General features: G+C 32.6%; 1 long non-coding RNA gene across 1 annotated transcript; it reads right to left on the bottom strand.

Annotated features, from left to right (window-relative positions):
- Positions 1 to 5,177: 5,177 nt before the first annotated feature.
- LOC139491802 (uncharacterized) lies at positions 5,178 to 10,327 on the bottom strand. The gene is made up of 3 exons (XR_011656644.1): positions 9,905 to 10,327; positions 6,995 to 7,086; positions 5,178 to 5,905 (listed from the first exon to the last, which is right to left on the bottom strand). It is a non-coding gene; the product is annotated as an uncharacterized lncRNA (long non-coding RNA).
- Between the last annotated feature and the right edge of the window lie 7,237 nt (positions 10,328 to 17,564).

Below are 17,564 nucleotides of genomic sequence, written 5' to 3'. Positions count from 1 at the left end.
AAACAATAGCATAACATCACAACACAGAAAACCACACGATAAGATATCAATTGGAAGGCTTAACTCAATCAAAAAACGTAAATTAACACACTATGACCATTTTACGTGTTTTGTTATATCGGTTATAACAGCATGACACTCTGTGTCCCTTAAGATAAACAAAGTATATACTTTGTTGAATTGTTTCATATGAAGAAGACCTCTGAAAACACGAAGCCCTTTATTCAAAATTAATTGTCTCTAATGCTCAGACAGACATCTACATTATTGTTCTGTATATATTTAATTTAATATTATGAATATAAGCTGTACATCAAAATACGTTTTCATGGGTGAAAGTCATTAACGTATGCTTAAGAAATCGATTGCAGGTTTAAACACAATTATTGTATCAAATTAATCAAATTTGTTTGATCAATGTTGACTCATTGTTATAAATTATTCAACTTATTTCATTATTACTGTTTTTATTTAATTATTTATACAGCTAGTTATTTTTACGGATATCAGATTAGACTTAGGACAAAAAAAAGTTATCAAAAGTACCAGGATTATAATTTAGTACGCCAGACGCGCTTTTCGTCTACATAAGACTCATCAGTAACGCTCATATCAAAATATTTATAAAGCCAAACAAGTACAAAGTGACAACAGTTTTTATTCTTAATTACAACACTAGGTCACTACATATTTTCAAATTGTTGAGAAAGTACACCAAATAACCTTAACATTAGGCAAAAGCATATCTTCATTTTTTATTGGCATCTGAACTATCCACTATCTTTATTGGCATCTGAACTATCTACTATCTTTATTGGTATTTGAACTATCCACTATATTTATTGGCATCTGAACTATCCACTATATTTATTGGAATCTGAACTATCCACTATATTCATTGGCATCTCAACTATCCACTATATTAATTGGCATCTGAACTATCCACTATATTTATTGGCATCTGAACTATCCACTATATTAATTGGCATCTGAACTATCCACTATATTTATTGGCATCTGAACTATCCACTATATTTATTGGCATCTGAACTATCCACTATATTAATTGGCATCTGAACTATTCACTATATTTATTGGCATCTGAACTGTCCACTATATTTATTGGCATCTGAACTATCCACTATATTAATTGGCATCTGAACTATCCACTATATGTATTGGCATATGAACTATCCACTATATTTATTGGCATCTGAACTATCCACTATATTTATTGGCATCTGAACTATCCACTATATTTATTGGCAATTCGTTTAGTCAAATATGCGGAAATTAATGGGAAAAAAATCTTAAATGAAGGCTATCATTATTGGCATGATCTCGTCTTATTTTGCATTTAATATTTCGCAATAAACACAATTATTACACAGCGGTTCATTTCCAAATGGAAAAAAAACAACATCCGATAACAGTTGCCGCCAAAAGATGATTATTCTGTAAGCAGTCCTTGGTTCTATTCTAGGAGTTGAGAGACAATTTGATACTGACATGCTTAGTAAATAGGTCTCATAGAAATTAGTAACACTTTTTGATTATTTAGTTATTACTTTCGATGCATGTTTTGGGGCCTCGGTGGTCGAGTGTTCTAAGGTAGTCGAACAACTATATTGCTTGTCAAAACTGAATTTGGGATTTCGAATCCGGCAAGTGGCAGGTACGTTCGACACCAATCTCAAATGACTAGGGTTGTTATTTTCCTAATGATTATCGATGGTTCTCACCCGACACTCCGATCTTCCTCTATCAATAAGAATGAGATTTTCATTGAATTAATAAATACTAGAACACACCCGCGAAATCGCTGGCATATACAGCTTGTGAACTGTTGTAGGATGATTTTTTGTAAAAGCTATTATGTATGGAGAATTTCACAAAAGGTATCAAAAGCCCTCTCCCTTAAGTCCGATATTTGTTTCCTTTCTGTTAAATTCAATTATTTTCGTGTGTCTGGCCTCAGACCACAATTATTCTTTTCCTTTGCTACAATGCTTCTTTTTGGTAAAAGTCAAATCAAATTAAAAATTTGCACTGTTTTAAACATGAAATAAATGCAACTGCTTTTATAAAGATCATTATAAGTCTTAATAAAATATGCTTCTAGGTCAATCCATCAGTGCTTTTTTTCTTTTTAGAGCCTTATTAACATGCCAATGGTATGATATGAATCATGTATAAATGACTAAGACCGACTAAGGCTAATTTGAGGGGTGGTCGAATGGGTCCTGCTCCCGAAATCCCGGGCTTATAACCATGAAATCACGAGATGCAGAATTAAAAGAAATTCATATCCCGAAATCCCGAAATCTAAAAATATATTCCCGAATCCCGTAAGGATCAATCCCTAAATCCCGAGCTTAAAAACACCCGAACCCGACGTCGCGAAAAAGGTCATGCCTCCCTCTCATCTCTACCCGTTACTTTCATTTTTACCATATCACTATTTTCCCTTTCAACAATAAATGTTTATGCCCCATTTATGGGCATTATGTTTTCTAGTCTGTCCCGCTTCAGGTTAAAGTTTTTGGTCGAGGTAGTTTTAGATGAAATTGAGCATGTTTTACCGTTATTTTGATATGTATGCAAGTTGTATGACCCCTTAAATAGTAAACATTTCAATGGAAACAGTAGACAGAATCAGGGACCTTTCTATACTCTATACTAACATAGAAAGTCCCTGACAGAATACAGAGAGTCTCTATATATTGAAGTAATATAATCGTAGTTAACATGTAGATAAACGCGAAAAATAATTGTCCTCTCTAAGGATGTATAATAGTTGTGATTCTTGAGATCTAAACACCATGATATAAAGAACGCTCTGAATGGCTTATTTATTTTTCATTTTTGTTATCCATCATTCGATTGGTTGTACTTGTGTCACAGGTTTTATTTATTTTAATATATATGCAACTGGTATATTTAATCTTAAATAGTAAACATTTCAATGAAAAGTAGACAGAATACAGAGAGTCTCTATATATTAAAGTAGTATAATTGTAGTTTACATGTAGATAAAGGCGAGAAATAATTGTCCTCTATATGGAGCTATAATAGTTGTGGTTCCTGCGATCTAAACACCATGATATGGAGAACGCTCTGATTGGCTTATTTATTTTTCATTTATGTTATCTATCATACGATTGGTTGTATTTGTGCATGTTTTAAACCGGAAGTCTTATTTATGACTTAAAGTCAGTCCGATGACGGAATCATATCCGGACTTTTTTTTTCGTTTTTCTCCCAAAATAACTTAATCTGAATAATCGTAAGAATGGATGACAAATGCGACTATGCATGTTACCTATAGGACACAGAGGCATGATGATTGATTTGTTGTGGAAGGAAGAGAAGCGACACACAAAATGAGGTCTTCTCGTTTAATAGTATAGATATATTTACTCTTGTTAGTCATTAATACAACTTTTGGCGCAACAAATGTATTGACAGTAAGACAAATAAAGTGTATTTCTAAGTTAAAGCATAAAACAGGGACGAAAGATACCAAAGGGACAGTCAAACTCATAAATCTAAAACAAACTGACAACGCCATGGCTAAAAATGAAAAAGACAAACAGAAAAACAATAGTACACATGACACAACATAGAAAACTAAAGAATAAACAACACGAACCCCACCAAAAACTAGGGGTGATCTCAGGTGCTCCGGAAGGGTAAGCAGATACTGCTCCACATGTGGCACCCGTCGTGTTGCTTATGTGATTACAAATCCGGTAAATAAACAGTCTCCGGGACAAGTTTGCAATTCCGCTGAGTGCAAAAGTTGTCACCTTAATTTTTGGAGTTAAGTCAAAATGAAGTTGATAACTTGGTTGGTATTGGTTCCCTGATATTTGTCCTAAAATTTTTTGGCTCTAGCACCACTGTTGAAAAAGTTATGCCCCTTTTTTCAACAATTTCCTCAGAGGAAAAGTAGTTTTCCTCAAGGGAAATCAAATTTCCCTAAAGGAAAAACAGTTTTCCTCAAGGGAAATTGTTTTTTCCTCAAGGGAAAAAGATTTCCCTTAGGGAATTTACTGCATAAATATTTCCTTTGAGGAAATTCAATTTCCTTAGAGGAAATTCTATTTCCTTTGAGGAAATTCTTTTTCCTTTGAGGAAATTTGCGGCTTCAAATTTTCCTTTGAGGAAATTTGTGGCTTCAAATTTTCCTTTGAGGAAATACTTTTTCCTGTGAGGAAATTTGCGGCTTCAAATTTTCCTTGGAGGAAATACTTTTTCCTGTGAGGAAATTTTTGACAAACACTTTTCCATGTTTTCCTCAAGGGAAAATTCAAGACAACAAATTTCCTCTAAGGAAATCATTGTTCTTCAATTTTCCTCTAAGGAAATTTCTGAACATCAAATTTCCCTTAAGGAAATGTTTTACCTTATTTTTACTCGTTAAATATTTCTTCACTATACCATGTATACAAACAGTATGAATATAATTTTTACAAGACTGAATAATTGATACAAATGATATTTAAAACTTTAATAAATGTTTGACTCAACATTTTAATGGCATTGAAAATTAATACAGTCTGACTGTTTAGGTCTAGGTATTGTTCATACTTTTTATATAACTTTAAACTTTGATTTATAAAAAAATTTGTAGCAAAGGATTCTGTTTTCTTTGTAATTGTTTCAATGCAATATATTAATAAGCAACCAATTTGAATGTCATACCATTTGTGGTGTTCTAAATAATTTGTTTATATTTGCAGATTAAGGGCATACAATACAGTTTTGATCCTGTATTTACAGTTTGATGAAAATTTCCATATAGGCTATTTTATGCCTGATTAAATCAAATATGTTATAAAAAATATACCTCCATGTGCTACTTTTTGAGTTAAATGAGGTCAAACTTTTGTATATTTGCTCAAAATTCAGATTTGTGGCCGTATTTTTGCTTTCGAATGAAAGCCGTAACTTTTTTGTTTTAAAAGATAAACACAAATTGTTTTTTGTTAAATAATTTGTAATTTTCGTATTTTAAAAGTATCCTAAAAATTTATGCATTTTTTATTCAGAAATAACTCATATTTATGAAATAGTCATGAATTGAGAAAAAAACATAATTTTTAGCTGTATATTTATCAAAATTAAAAAAATTGCACTATTTAAAGTTTTATAAAACTTGGTCCCCATAATCTTCCTAGAAAATGAAACAAAATGTCGTTTTAAAAAATAGAGGTCCATGCACTCGTTTTCAAATTAAATCAGTTTGAATGATAAAAATCAGTCGAAAAAAGCATCTTTTCCCGATATGTCACAGTTTGACGTCGAGAAAATAACATTTTACGTTAGCAACGTCATTACCTCCCCTGTAACTGTATCGTATGCCCTTAAATAATAAAATAGACACTTTTCCTGTTATTTTAAATTAAAATTTTCTACTGTTTCAGCTTGTGTACAGTTATTCAATCCACTACGTAAGAATTCAGTGAATACATTATTCCATTCACTACACATTTTCCTTCAATTCTAAGACATTGTAAGAGAAAAGATTTTTGCAAATTGTTCTTCAATGATCTTCTTCCGTATATATGATATGAGGGAGCGATGTAAATAAGTGAATAAAACTGGTGTTCCTTTTTTCAACAACAAAATAGTATTTTTTCTGCATTTCTCCTTTCTTTCGACTAATATATATATGTTGTTGCTTTTTTACAATAGTTGTTTTTGTGTATCTATGATAGAACTCCATTTTGTTTATGGCCATCATCGTGTGATTATGATGAAATTTCCTATTTCTTCTTTGCAGGAAAGCACACATTCCAGTTCAGATTAATCCAATTGCACACTATGTAGATAAATTTCAACTTTAAGTTTCCTCTTCAGTAATGACCTATTGATCATGAAAACCAAGATGTCTGATCACCTATAAATACACAAAATAAACAAATAAAATGTTATTTATAAATGGAGAGAGAAACAGCAATAAAAGTTTATTTTGTCATGTTTATTAACATTTTAAATATATTTCCTTTCTTACTTGCGAATGCTTTTGTCTATAGTTCTTATATTAGTTGATTTTGTGCATTTATCAATCTTTCAAGTTGAGGCAGTTTGTTCTTTATATATATGTGTTGAGCTGTTAAACCACTGTCTAAAGTTAGGGTAGGGTTGAGTGCTATAAACCCGTTTTTTATTACATGCATTAGTTTTTATGGATTTTTAACTTAAACTGTCAGTTACTGTGAGTACTTAACTTTGTGTCTTTTCAATTAAGGGAAATGTATAAATTTCTTGCTTACTGTAAACCAACTTATTTTGCGAGCGATTTATTTTCACAAGCAATTTATTTTCGCATTTAGAAATATAACGCGCATATAAATCGTCGCCAATGTTTTTCATATGTATAATCTTTCCTTATTAAAATACATTAAGAAAACTTGTAAATTGCAAAAAATAAATAGCTGCGATGTAGACTAGAAAGTATAAAACGCAAAATAAAGTATTCACGAAAAATTAGTTGGTTAACAGTAGTCCAGTCTGTGTTTGCAGGAAATTTACATCATTGGTTGTCTGGTGGAGAGTTGTCTTATTGGCAATCATGCCACATCGTATTTTTGTATAGCCTTGCCATATTCCTATTGTGCCTGTCCATAGTTCAGAGCCTGTAGTTTTTGTCAGTTTAGTCTGACACTAAAATTTAGTGGTTGTTGTTTTTGTTTCATACCGGTCATATTTATTTTTTGTAATTTGTTTTGTTATAAACTAGGCAATTAGTTTTACAGTTTGGATTGTTTCAATTTTTCATTTGAGGGTCTTTTATAGCTGCCTTTTTTGACTATAGGGTATGGATTTTCTCATTATTGAAGGTCGTCACAGGCCTACAATTGCTTTCTCAAAGCCATGATCAATAGTTTTGATATTTAACATAATACCACATCTTTTAATTTTTATAGTAATCATGATAATCATCTTTCAAGTTCAATAACTTTTTTAAAAATAAAAGTGGTCTTACCATTTATGTTTAGTTAAATGGCTTCTGCAAATTTTAAATTGCCTATCATTACTGCTGTTTACAATTTCTCTGTATCTTCTATAGTTCTTGTCCTATACATAAAAGAGTAAAAGTTATTATGGAATGACATCTTGCATCAATATTTTTTTTGCTGTTTAATGTACATGATGTATATTAATGTGTGTTTAATAAAAATCTGTACCATGAGTGCTTGATAAGCTTGTTGTCCTTTTAGCTGGTCTTTATGCTTTAAATGAATTTTAATGATCAACTAGAAAAACTATGAGCACTGCGCAAATAAGACCCCCCAACCCCCTCCAAAAAAAAAAGGACATGCACACACAGTGGTATTCATTGACATAAAACATGAAGATAATTTGGCTCCATTTAGAGATATCTCAAGTGACTATAAGTTTAAAGCTGTGATTTTTTAACAAATACATTTCTAAAACCTTCCAAAGTTTGAAAATGGACAGATTTTAAATAACTTTCCAACAACTAATGTTCCTTAACTCTGCATCTTATACAAAAATATACATGATAAATAGGGGATGATACTCCAGCTTGCATATTATTTGAAGTTTTAAAGGAACATAACTGAAGAACGGTAAAAGTTTTACTACCAAAATTTGAAATTGATCTGATTTTGTGGTAAAAAGTATTGTTTTAAAGTTTAATAAATTTGGTTGAGGTAAACTCAAGTTAGAGGCCGGAAACGAAAAATTTATCATTTTTCCATTTTTAAAGAACATAACTCTAGAATAGCATGAATAGTAAAAGAGACACTACCAAAATTCAAACTTAATCTGTATTTTGTGGTGATTGTGTATAAGTTTCATAACATTTGGTTGAGACAAACTAAAGTTTAGAGAAAGGGAAACCAAAAATTTAGCATTTTTTTCCCATTTGTAAGGGGCATAACTCTAGTACAGTAACACTGACATCACCAAAATTCAAACTTGATCTGAGTATTGTGATAACACGCTTTTGTAAAAGTTTAATTAAATTTGGTTGAGGCAAACTAAAGTACTGTAAGAGAACAAAAAACAACTTTGGGACAGATGGACAGACGATCAAGTGTTAAACTTAATGACCCCTCCACTATGGGTCATGAAAATGAAAAGGGAGTTTATGCAAGATATAAAAACGATTCACCAAAGTTTCATAAAAATTGGTGAGAGCATTCTTGAGACTATCCAAATCCCAATAGTACAATAACATATATATATATATATATATATATGTTCCGGACCATATGAGTATTTAGACCATACGCGTATGGTCATGACCATATGCGTATACTCATATGGTCCGACCATATGAGTATAATACTCGTTTGGTTATTAACGGGCCGGACCATATGAGTATTTGGACCATATAGGTATATTTATTTTTCCAAATTACATTATAAACGTTTCAATAATACAAGAACTTTATCTAAAAAAAACAGTGATGGTTTAAAACATGACAATTTTTTAATTTTATAATAAAAAAAAAAATACGTAAAAATTTAATATTGATGCCATAGTTAGTTTTCATCGCTAGTTACATTAGTGCATGTAGGCTTGGATGACATTCACTTCCACACGGTATCATAGCTTTTTTGCATTTGCAAGTTTTGTGCACGATCTTTTTCATTTACACATTTTGTTTGCGAGTGAAAAACAAGCCTTTTTTTGCAGCTGCGTACAGTGATACCGAGGTCTTTGGCAATTCTGATGTCTACAGTGTTTTTAAGAAGCTCTATATCTCAAATATCGTAAAATGGTTGACTGCAATACACCATCTTCACAACACAACTTAAATAAACTAATAGTATGCTACTTTCCAGTGACTTCTTATGTAACAGTTCATTAAGAAATTTTTGGAATTTAATTTTTTAGTCGACATATTGCCATTTACTCGTAATAACAAATCGGTTATGACCATCGGTAATGACCATCGGTATAAAATGTGTTTACTTTAAATTTGACAATTAAGTAAAATTAACAATGTGAAACTTCTTATTTTTATTTAGCTTATCTTTTTATTATAATATAACGATAAAATTACCTATATGATAGCGTCTTTTGAATGAACGGTCATACCATATGAAGAGTTTAGAAGTATTAAAAGTAAACTGTAACAGAGTGTTAATTACCCCGACCATACGTGTATGGTCGGACCATATGAGTATATACCCATATGGTCATGACCATACGCGTATGGTCCAAATACTCATATGGTCCGGAACATATATATATATATACAGGACCCAAGTCAGGAGCCAGAAGTTATGGACTTTGTGACCGTTGTATGATTTTTATTTTAGTTTCTTTTTTTTATATTGAGGAGTTTAGTATGACGTCCATTATCACTCTGACAACTAGTATACATTTTTGTTTAATGGCAAGCTAAAGTATGACTCACAGGCACAGATCCAGGGGGGTCAGAGGGTTGGAACCCCCCTTTTTTTTTTGGACGATCAATGCATTTGAATGGGGACATGTAGTTGGAACCCCCCCCCCCCCCCCCAATTTGTCCTGGGTTAGGAACCCCTCCTTTAAATGGCTGAATCCACCCCAGCCTCAGGTTGTGGGATTTTCTCATTGCATTGAAGACCCATTGGTGACCTTTGGCTATTATCTGCTTTTTGGTCAGGTTGTTATCTCTTTGACACATTCCCCATTTCCATTTTCAATTTTATTTTCAGTTCTATTATAAAAGTTAGACTTCTTGTTCATTTGGTTTCACATTTCGGCTTCGTCGGAGGAAAGCGTGCCGTCCCAGAAATAAAATAGCCTTGCAAGACGTCATAATTGTTTTCACCAACATCAACATTGTAAAGATTGTCGCACTGTGGAAGAAACGAGTTTGACGCGTTAACAAAAATATAGTTGTCTGTGCTGACAGGTTAGTATGTGTGCATACCAATATTTAAATTTTCTAAGCCTTCTTTTTGAATATTTTGTCCATTTCTTGGTAAAATACTGTCAGACCTCGAGTGCTGTTGTTTTACAAAAATGATCAAGTAATGTAGGGGAAAGAAACTAACTTAAAAGACCAAAATAAGCCACAACTAATGGGGGTCTCATTGGGGGTTCTGTTCACGGATCTCGCTTAGTTACTATTTTTTTTTTTAGATTCCCGCATCCCGCTTACACTATGTATGTAAGCAATTCTGATATTTTTGTAATTTCCCGTGTCCTGCTAAATTTCATTTCCCGTTTTCACGGCACAATAATTTGACTTGAACATGTGTCACGCTTACAAAAAATCCGCCTCGACAATCCCGCGTCCCGCTCAGACCCCCCGAATAGGTACATAAATAGTCTACTATGCAGTCAGTAGCCAAATACACATGTATATATACTTTTAGACGACCTTAGACTCGTATACAGAAAAATCGAAAATACTCATCAGTAATGAACATTTTAGATCACTTAACATTAGATTTTATAACTTAAAATTTACGACCATATAGATTTTAAAGATCATTTATTCGAAAGATGATGACTTGTCAATGAGCACCTGTAACCCGGTACTGCATTTTTTTTTTGCACGCGTCAAGAAACAGTTAAAAGTGCCGGGATCTGACAGAGCAAAGAGCTTATTTTCTCGTATGATCTATGTCTGTTACTGTGCAGTGGCGGATGCAGGAATTTTCGAAAGGGGGGGTGCTAGCCCAGGGCAAAGGGGGGGTGCAGGGGGGGTGCAAACATATGTCCCGATTCAAATGCATTGATCGGCCAAAATAAAGGGGGGGTGCGGACCCCCGGAACCCCCCCCCCCCCCTCTGGATCCGCCACTGCTGTGAATGTATTATATATATTTATCACAAAAAGCTAGTGCTATTTTCTTTTCTTTTAGTATGAAGCCCCACCCCTCCTTCAGCTTATCTGATTAATTTACGATCTCTCTGAATAAAGAAAGTAAGAAAGTCACAACTCTTATATCAGGTATTTTAAATTCTGGTCGATAGTTGTCTCATTACGAATCATTTAAATATTTACATCTCCTTATTTTTTATACAGCACAAAAGATACATAATATATCACACTCAAGTCAATCCGCATGTAAAAAAAAACCAAAAAAAAAAACTACCAAATGACTAGTAGTCTATAAAAAAAAATCAACTAGAGCATACCAAAATATATAATTTGTAAAGACTTGCATGCAATTAGGCTTATAGCTCTATATTCCTTATAGATCTCATAACTTTACGATTAAAAGGCAGATTATGTGTGTGTAAGTTTATCAGAAAATTTCAGAGAGACACGTCCTAGTCAGGTGATATCAAAATACCAATTTACAAATTCAGATCTTCTGCCTGTTGTATATTGCTATATTACTTTGATTGTATATTGCCAAACTCCAACATTTGACAAATTACATCATTAATATACATGTTTGGTGCGGATGGAAGAAATTCAATATTGATTCTTCAAGAGACAAGTGAATGTTGGAGATACTCATTTCCTATTGTAATATACTGATTAATGTCGGGTGCGCCTAAACAGTGCTAAAAAAAATAATGTATGTTCAGGAAGAAAACAAATTAACAAAATAAACATTAAATACGAGAGGTAGGTCTTGTAATTGAGACCGCCCGTAATACGGTCGGAATATTTTCGACTGCCACTGAAAAGGAGGGACAGAAAATTGGCCTTATACCAGGCTACTAATACAGACCCATTAGCGGTGTGTAGAAATATACCGCAAAGGACTTCTTAGTGCACTAGGAAGTAAGTTTTTACACTAAGGACATTAAAACGATGTTATAAGACCCCAAAGAACATGGATGTAAGAGGATATGAGTATATACCTCACATTTATAAAGTTTGGTCAATAGATGTTGTTATTTTGAAGTTAAATGACTTTTTAATCAGCGCGTGCCACTCGGCACGTGACCAACGGCTTATTGCAAATTCGGAATTTCCCAATCATCATGTTCAATCAACCTTATCCAAAAAACAATTGTCTCTTGATCGTTACTAATTGATTAATTGTCTTTCGTTATTTTTTTTTTTAAAAAAGGCGATCTCTTTGATCAGATGTTTTTTGTAAGCCAGCATTGATACAACAATTAGTGGGCAACAGCCTTGGCTGTACAGTGCGAGTCTTAAGTCGGCAAACTCCAGCTTGACTAGTTCGTGGAGCGTTTTCACAAATTCTGGTATACTTTGTGGGTCCCAGTTCCTCGGCTGTTTGGGCAGAGATTATCTTATGCGGTTGTTTTTTTGGTTCATTTTCAAAAATTATATCATATGAAGAAAATTTTTTACCTATATATTTCAGGACAAATACGACTTCCATATGATAAAAAATATTTATAACGCGTAATCAAACTTATTTTCTGCAAGCTGCATGTAAACAGACGTATTTGGACATCTTTTGCGTTAGCTATGGTTCATTTTCTAAATTTATTATCACACGAAGAACACGTTTTAGCAATATATTTCAGGACAAAAACGAGTTCAATACGATAATAATTTTTTACTAAATGCAACCAATATAAATAAGAAGATGTGGTATGATTGGAGATATGAGACAACTCTTCACAAGAGACAAAATGATACAGAAATAAATAACCATAAGTCACACTACGGCCTTCAACAGTGAGTAAAGCATATACCACATAGTTATTATTTCATAAATTATTTCATACAAATTTTTTTTTTATGTTAAACAGACAATTCGATAAAAAAAAACAACATTTGAGTCTTTTATTTATTTGAAAATGAAACTTAATCTGACTAAAGTTCGTTAGATAATTTTTAACCTTCTTTTCCTTTTAGAAAAAAAAAAATGTCGAACAATTACAAACAATATGATTTTTGCTTTCTCAATTCAATCGCAATTCGTATACTATGTATATTATAATCAAATTAAATATTTATTTTATTTATTTATTTATTATATATAGCATTAATTAAAAAGTGGAAAAGCAATCATCATGATTTATATGTTTTTTTTTTCGGAATTTACTCATATTTTTAGTGAAACCATTTGTATATACACGCATCTTTGTCTGAATTAAAATAAAAACATTGAACTTACAAATATATCTATTCCTTTTTTGTCTTAGTGACTCTTACATAAACATTTTAACAAGCTGACCACACTCTAACTTCTTAGTTGGTCACATCAAAGTCGTGCACCTATGGCAAATAGCTTTGTCGGGAAATAAATAAAACAAAAGCAGACTTATTTGGCCTTTTAATCATTTAATTAAGAACAAGACGTTTAATTATAAATATTAAGCATAAATCTTTTCGATATAATTGTTAATTTCTTAAAATAAAAAGCATGATTGTTTAATAAGTAACTGTTGTTATGTTTTGCACGTATATTTGGCACGTGTCAATTGGTTTATTGATTTTCGGCATATCAAAGAAAAACAGGCACGTGTCTAATTAATGTTAAATATCTTATTTATTTATGATTATTTTTCTATAAAATTTTAAATCTATCCATTCAATATCTATCTCTACCATAATATTTGAAAATAATACATATAACAGCTCTCCTTCTAGTCCTTAGTGGCATTGTATATATAGTCCTTAGTGCACTAAGGTGTCCTTAGCAGTGTTTAGACGTACCAATTAATGGTTGTTGTTGAATAAACTAACGGTTTAGCGTGGTATAATTTCAAGTTGGTGAAAAAAAGAATATAAATCATAACTGTCTTCTATGAAAGATAACTTTATTACTGATGTCAAGCAAGGACGTATGTTAGTTATAGGTCCTTGTGTCAAGGTCCTTAGTGCACTTTTTTGTTCTTAGTGCACTAAAGAGGTCCTTTGCGGTATTTCTACAGTCCACTCGAAGGGTTGTTGCAAGGGTCCCCATTCGGATGTGGCTGAGGACAGCCCAATGGACGTTCCACTATCCTTCTACTAAGGTTTTATTGCCGGTCAGAAGAAGACCTGTAACGACGTTATTTGGTTCCCATATTCAAATAAATTGATGAATTTAATAATAAATCCTTGTTAATATAGAAAAGCAAGTTAATCTTCTCATCTGGACTTTAGTCTGTATACCGTACCCCTTCTCTATTTTGAGATTGAAAAAAAATATCTTTAAAAAATGCGGTTTGAGCCTATTTCTTCATTTTGATTTGGTAGCACGTTAAGCAATAAGTGACACTTATATGGTATATTACCAATAATAAGGCCATATATATGAATTAAGCTGTTCAAAATTCTGTACATTAATGGTACGTGTATCAGATCGGACAATTTTTTGTCGTAAATATAAAAAAGAATTACTATAAATTATCTAGTATGAAATATGTCCACTGGACCGACCGTGCAAGTGCTGTATAGCCAGTCAAGGTCGTTAAAAACTTCCATTTGTTGTTGTCCACTGGAAAAAAGCTCTTTAAAACACGAATCCCCGTTTACTCAATGCCAAATTTATTTGTTAGTATTTTTTAATCTTTTTCTTATGATTTTATCATAATATCTTTTTTGTGATTTTTTTTTGTTTGGTTGAACCAGAGACATATAATACAATTATTATTATATGTCTCTGGTTGAACATGAATTTGACACCGATGCTACAAAGAAAATTTGTTTAATGTCATTTATTGCAATATATACTTAGTATTACACGTGGACAGGATGTTCCCCAGAAAATAAGTTATACACACCCCAGGGTACACGCTACTGTCATATGGAAAATAACTGGGTCACCTGTAAGATGGTAATCAGCTATGCAGCTAATCAGGTGACTGACCATGTCACTACAAATTAAAAAGTTTATCGTCAGATCAAAATGACATATTCATTTTAATTAAAAATTTAAGAACTAAAAGATTTATCATTATTATGAAGTGAAATAATTCAACCAAATCGTATTATTTCCCAAAAGATTATATACATATTTTTTTTATCTGTACCGGGGAAAAAAAAATTAAAACTGTATTTATAATTTAAATTTCTTAAAGGTCTCATGAAATGTAACTAACGCATGCCTAATTAAGATTTATAAAATTATTGAAAAATATAACAAATATTTAGTTTTGATATTAAATTAAAGTTACCTTTCCGCGCTATAATTTATTTGATAGACTAGACATGAATTCAACAATTTATTTTGAGGGATTTAAGGGTTTGTCCATACAACGTGTATGTTATTAGTATTACACATGACTTGTTTTCGCCTTGAAGCTTATTATTCAAAGTGTTTCAGACAAGGTGATGAAAATAACGTACTTGCAAGAAGATACTTTTTTTCGATCATCGTGAAGTGACAATTTTAATGAGGGGGGGGGCAATTTAATTCCCATTCCTCCATGCACTCTACCCCTGTTCAAATGTATATTTATAATTCCTCGTGCTTTTAATTACCCCCTCTTCGTGATTACCGTTATGCCAACAGAAACCCGGGACTTGATTTACATGTAAAATCAGGGGCGGATCCACCCACGATAATGGAGGGTTTGGATGGGGTTAAATGATTAAAGAATAATGCCCTTAAAAAAATGAAGATTAGAGAATAACGGGCCAAAAAAAAATGAAGATTAGAGAAATGCGTGGTCTAATATTTTGAAGATTAGGGAAAAAAGGGGTTATTTTTTGAAGATTAGAGAAAAAAGGGGTGAAAATTAAATGTTTACAGAATAACAGACCCCCCATCCAGACCCTCATTAAGGGCGTTCCAACTACATGTCTCCATTAAATAAGGGGTGTCGTTGTCGCTGGGTTTCTGTTACCCCACCCTTTTTATATAATTTAGATTTCAAAAGTGTATACCTTTTCATATATTGTGTAGGTTAAAATGTTATCTTTTCCCATATTGTTTGCGTTTTGTTTGGTGTGTAATGTAACAGAGTTTTCCCCGATCTATTCACATATTTTTAAGCCTGAAAAGGTGACCCTATTACAACGGCACGTCCTATCACCTTGTATACATAGGAACTTGACTTCAGAGGATTCCCGAGATTATCATTAAATGCAATGATTGCTCACAAAAAGGGGAGTCCAACCCCCGGATTCCATCCCCTTCGACCCGCCTCAGAATATAAATATAATTGTTATTTAAAAGTCATATACTAGTACTAGATCCGAGCACCTGTTTTTGGATATATATACATATAGTTATAAATTTACCGTATAAAATAACTGCGAGAAAATGAATAATACACAAGTTGATAATTGTCTCTTCTCTGCTAATTAATGTGCATGCAATATTCACTCTGATTTACTTGTGAGACCACCGACACTAATAATTTCCTCAAAGTTAATAGGTGCTCCGTAAATTCCGTTACTGGGAAGATCATATCGGATCCGATCAAATTATATTGGTTTCATTCCCCAAATTATAAGTCAACACTTCTCCTTAGAAAAATGCGTCATAATTATCTGGACTACTAATTAAGTCAATGGTATTTGGTATGCAGTTGTATAAGCATTGTCACATTTCATTTACATGGAGATTGTTGTAAGTACTTCCATATAACTTCGAAAACAGACAATAATTTATTTCACTGGATGAGATTGGGCTGACGGATTTTTTAATGGATTAGTAATTTTTATTTATAGCACAAGTTTACATGGCAAGATTATTCACCTTTTTCACGCTACAAATCAAATGGTTGCCTCCTTACACCTACACGACCTAAAACATATTCATATGAACATTTAGTATCATTCATTTTGTGTGACAACTCTTCATGCAGGGACCTGAGTGTAAAGTTGACAGGGGCGGATCCAGAACTTTTCATATTTGGTTTTTTTTTTTTTTTTTTTTGGGGGGGGGATGCTTGCTCCAGTGATACTTCAGTGATTCCCTATATAATCAACAAAATTTTTCACACGAAAAAAGGGGGGGGGGCTTTCCCCTTAATTAGAAATCTCTATCTGCTATTGCCATGAATTTAACTAGGTCATTGTGGGTAAACTGTCATCTATTCCCTTAAGTCTTAGTTCACCCCAAGTTTGATTAAAATTATTGGAGTATATCTACTCTATTAGGTCTCTAGTTTGAATATAGTGTATAACTTGCAAATTAAAATCATACTCCTTCCAAATTTATTTCTTTAAATATTATGGATGAAATAGCAAGTAAGGGATGAAAGTAAATTGGATGAAATGTGGCAATTTTTTTTAGTTAATGTAGTGATTTGGTATAGTTTGAAAAGGTAAAATATTAGTATGTCTGAAGTTGTCAAACTTAATTATATAGACCCTTTAAAAATAAAATTATACTTATTTTGAGTTATAGCTTATAGATTTTTCTATAATGTTGATCAGAGGTGGATCCAGCCATTTTAAAAGGGGGTGTTCCAACTATATGCTCCCATTCAAAAAAGGGGTGAATCCAAACCCCGCCCCCCCCCCCCCCCCCCCCCTTGGATCCGCCAATGTTGATGTGGTTCTGTCCCAAAAGTAGTACACTGCACTGTTAAATAGATATAGGAAGATGTGGTGTGAGTGCCAATGAGACAACTCTCCATACAAATAACAATTTAAAAAGTAAACCATTATAGGTTAAAGTACGGCCTTCAACACGGAGCCTTGGCTCACACCGAACAACAAGCTATAAAGGGCCCCAAAATTACTAGTGTAAAACCATTCAAACGGGA

The sequence above is a fragment of the Mytilus edulis genome, chromosome 10 (assembly GCF_963676685.1).
Source record: "Mytilus edulis chromosome 10, xbMytEdul2.2, whole genome shotgun sequence".
Taxonomy (NCBI): domain Eukaryota; kingdom Metazoa; phylum Mollusca; class Bivalvia; order Mytilida; family Mytilidae; genus Mytilus; species Mytilus edulis.
The sequence above is the reverse complement of the archived record's forward strand: the minus strand, read 5'-3'. Positions and strand labels throughout refer to the sequence as shown.